The sequence below is a fragment of the Nycticebus coucang genome, chromosome 21 (assembly GCF_027406575.1).
Source record: "Nycticebus coucang isolate mNycCou1 chromosome 21, mNycCou1.pri, whole genome shotgun sequence".
NCBI classification, from domain to species: Eukaryota; Metazoa; Chordata; class Mammalia; order Primates; family Lorisidae; genus Nycticebus; species Nycticebus coucang.
This window is the reverse complement of record NC_069800.1, coordinates 613,086-617,611: the sequence shown is the minus strand read 5'-3', so window position 1 is coordinate 617,611 and position 4,526 is coordinate 613,086. Positions and strand designations below refer to the sequence as shown.

Sequence of the window (4,526 nt, the reverse complement as noted above, 5' to 3'; positions counted from 1 at the left end):
GGCCACCTCTTTGCAAATATTCATACACTCAGTATGATCTACCCAACTAGATTACAGTGGCAGAATAAAGGCTCAGAATTCTTTTGTTTTCCCATAACTTTTAGATCTTTGTTTTGCACACAGTATTCAGAAAATTTTGTTTATGAATAGATTTTCCACAATTTAAAATGATGTGGTGTTTTAGACATGAGATTTCCCATTCCTATATAGATGGTAGACCATACAACTCATTCTGTTCTACTTGGTTATTTTCCTAGAACTCCATAGTTGCCTTTTGTTTAGTCTATTAAAAATCTCATATCCTTAAATAGGCACACAATTTGTGATGTTTCAGAGAATCATATCAATTTACAAATCCCGTTGCAGTAAGAAATTTTTACTGTCAACTTACACCTAGTCCAGACAACCACATTTCCCCTCAAGAAGGAAAAAAAATAAAGTAAAACTTGGGGAGCTTACTCGAGGCGTACAGGAAAGGAATCAATCTATTAAGCCAAAAAACGACATCCAAGTTTTTATGATCTACTTGTCAAAGAACACTAGAAGAGACAAGAGAGAATGCCTCTGAAAATTTTCAAAATTATTCTGATGTAACAGAGTGTGCTTTTGTTGTAATGCCATAAGTTAATTCCTCTTACAAAATTTGAACACTTTTGAACAAATATGAGAGAATTAATTCAGCAAACATGATTTTAGGAAAGGTAGATAACTGATTTTAAAGAGTTTGTCTTCAGTATAAAAACTTACATAATTAAATCTTCCATAAGCTTTATAAAACAGAATAAAAAAAGAAGTATTTTTAAGAATGAAGGAATGTCTGGCAGCATTGACAATGATTTTCCTAATGTTTCTAGTTTTAACAGTACCCAATAGAAGCAGAGAAAAATGACAGAGCATTACATGAAGAACATTAATTAATAAACGAAAAAGTCAACTGTAAACTAAATTTTGATTTTCTTCACTTGCTTAAGAAGCATCATCTTCAGGGCAGCACCTGTGGTGGGTTCAAGCCCAGCCCCAGACAAAAACCACAAATAAATAAATAAAATAAAATAAATAAAGCATCATCTTCAGTGATTCCTCTCCAATTAAAAATAATATTTGGAACCTTAATTTCTATTATTATTTACTCATTCTTAGGATAGTTAAGCTATGTTATGATTAGGAAAAATCATTTAAGTATAGCATTTATTAAGGAATTAGAATACAGCCATCATTTCATGGACAGAAAAGTCAAAGTCTGTCAAAAACCTCAGAAAAGATAAAACTTCATCTTACCTTGCATGTCTTTTTTGTGACATTTCTCTACCATAGGGTCAACACCTGAAGTATAAAGAACTAAGAATTCTGAGAACTGTGTCCATGCTGAAAACTACCTCTCGACTCTTGTTATCTAACACTACTGATGTTAATGGGACAAACTTTATTGAAAGTATTTGAGAAAGTGGTTATCCAGCAACCTGAAGGTCCAAAGGGATCAAAGTTAATTATTATAATACTCTTAAAGACCAAATGAATATTTACTTTTATATTTGAATAACAAGCATTCATCAAGAGGTTATCTAGGAGGGTAATTAATCTAAGTTGGTTTTTTGACATCAATCACCAAACTTGGTTTTTGATCTCAATAAAAAAAAAAGTCAGATATGTTCATTGAACATAATATATATACATAACCCTTTAGGACAAAATATAGGCATCAAAAATATTAATGGTATTGGATTGTAGAAATGATCAGAAGTGGTTACTCTACTGGATTGTGAGGACATCATACAACATACAACATGTGATATCTATAGGAAATCATGATAAGAAGCATACTAGCAAAATAAAGATTTAACGGCAGTACCTAGATGGCTATGATACAGGACAAGTGGCATCCCAGCCAGCTCGTGGAGCTGGGGGTGCGGACCAGCTAGCCTTAGCCTTGGTGCAGTGGCAGCTAGCAGCTGAACCAGCAGGTTGGAGGGTGGGGGTCGGGGCATTTCCTAGGCCTGGGAATGAAAGGGATTATAGCCATTCATTTGTGACCCAGACACAACCCAGACATGTCCCAGACACATTGTCCTAGACACCACCCAGACATGTCCCAGACATGATGTCCCAGATAAGCTAAATGTAACTACTGAGGGCCCCATGGGATAATATGTATATATATATATATATATATATATATATATACCCCTAGACAAAGAGCCCGGAAACAGACCAACCAAGGGAAGAGCTTTTCTCTCCCAACTTGGGTTTTCTCTCTGTCAGGAGCTCTGGCGCTTCTGTATTCTTTTCTGTAAGTAAATCCTGCCTTACCGTTGACATGTGGTCCTCGGATTCATTCTTTGAACCACGGAGACCAAGAACCTACTGAAGAGGGAAATTCCAGGATCAGCCTGACCTAGTAAAGCTTTCTGGGCAGAAGTAGCATACAAGGCTAGCTGTGGAATGTTGGGACAGGACATCTGTCCTTCATATCAGACTAAATAGACTTTCTTGAATTGGTTCCCTTCACGTAGCAGGATCTCACAAAATGCTACATTAATTATAATCATAAATAAAGTCACTGCAGGTAAAAATCAGAATGTTATTGGAATTTCCCGTTTCACTATTTTTGAACACAAAAGGAGACGCTTACTTAAGATAGGAGGTATATGCTGGAGAGTGCTGTGCGCCGGGGAAGAAGCGGCTTCCAGGAGCGGGGGGCATTATGTGGTGACTGGAGCTGGAGTAACATGATGGCGGCATCTTCATGGCGGAGTGACTTGGGTCCTTCCAGCAGAAGCCAGGGCAGTGGTGCCAGCGATGTCACCGCTTTAGTTCACTGTGCCTCTTCTTCAGCCTGCAACGAGGAAGCTGCGGCCGTCTGGAAACAAGTGGACCAGCCGGATAACCGCGAGAACACCTCAAAACTGCGGCCTGGCAAAAAGCAGCCCACTGAGCGGTCGCGGTCAGGTCACGTCAGGTTCCCTTTGACCGATTCTGGGCCTTGTAGCGCCCGGAAGGCCTCTGTGTACCATTTCCTGCCGCCCTTCTCTGCGGCCTTACCCAGGGAAGAGCCCCAGAGGCCTCAGTAGTCCTCTCAGAAGTGTTGGGCTTGGCCCCACCATCCGTCTTCCTCTTTCAGGCTGGCAAGCAAAGCCGAGTTCATTGTTGGAGGGAAATATAAACTGGTATGGAAGATAGGGTCCTTCCGGGACATTTATCTGGCGATCAACATCACCAACAGTGGGGAAGTGGCAGTGAAGCTAGAATCTCAGAAGGCCAGGCATCCCCAGTTGCTGTATGAGAGCAAACTCTGCAAGATTCTTCATGATGGGGTTGGCATCCCTCAAGTATGGTGGTATGGTCAGGAAAAAAGACTATAATGTACTGGGACCCAGCCTTGAAGACTTCTTCAATTACTGTTCAAGAAGATTCACAATGAAAACTGTACTTGTTTTAGCTGACCAGATGACCAGCTGACCAGAAAACTGTACTTGTTTTAGACTCAAATACGTGCACTAGAAGAATTTTATACACAGAGACATTAAACCAGATAACTTCCTAATGGGTGTTGGGCATCACTGTAATAAGTTATTACTCACTGATTTTGGTTTGGCAAAAAAGTACAGAGACAACAGGGCAAGGCAACACATACCACACAGAGAAGATAAAACCTCCCTGGCACAGCTGGGTATGCTAGCTAGCATCAATGCACATCTCCATGTTTGAGCAGAATGGCAGATTATATGGAATCATTAGGATAGTTTTGATGTATTTTAATGGAACCAGCCTGCCATGGTAAGGACAAAAGGCTGCAACAAAGAAACAAAAATATGAAAAGATTAGTGAAAAGATGTCCAATCCTGTTGAAGTTTTATGTAAGGGGTTTGCTGCAGAATTTGCCATGTATTTAAACTAGTGTCGTGGACTGTGCTTTGAAGAAGCCCCAGATTTCATGTACCTGAAGCAACTATTCCACATTCTTTTCAGGATCCTGAACCGCTGATATATTTGATTGGAGAATGTTAGAGCAAAATGCACCACAGCAGGCAACCTCTCCCAGAGCAGGCCCAAACTCCCACAGGCCAGGAAACTGACAAAACCAAGAGTTAAAGTGAGAGATTTGTAAGCAGGAATTGAGGAATATTAGAAGCAGAGCAGATGATTAGAGAAGCATTTGTTTCTCTACAAATCTAGAAAATTTTATTTCATATGTACACCAGCCAGTGATTGTGGACAACCATTTACTTGGTGTAAAGAGCTTAATTTCAGTATAAACTGACTCCGGGCAGCCTTGGTGATGCTGTATGCTGAGTTGTAGCTGTTGTCATTGGGAATATTAACTGAGATAGTGAAACATGGAAAAAAAAAAGTATGTTCTGTTAAAGCAGTTTTAACTGTATTTTTTTTAACTGTCATATTGCACCCTGTTAACATACTTTTAAAAAATGTAAAACATCTAGAGAAGCTGTGCCTATAATTCAAATTAAAACACTTGGCAGCCTTGTTAAATCTCATTTATTCATTTAATATCCTGTAGGGCATATCTG

At 39.4% G+C, this 4,526-nt stretch overlaps 1 pseudogene; it reads left to right on the top strand.

Annotated features, from left to right (window-relative positions):
- The first annotated feature begins 2,729 nt into the window (after positions 1–2,729).
- LOC128574157 (casein kinase I-like) lies at positions 2,730–4,089 on the top strand (annotated as a pseudogene).
- Positions 4,090–4,526: the final 437 nt, after the last annotated feature.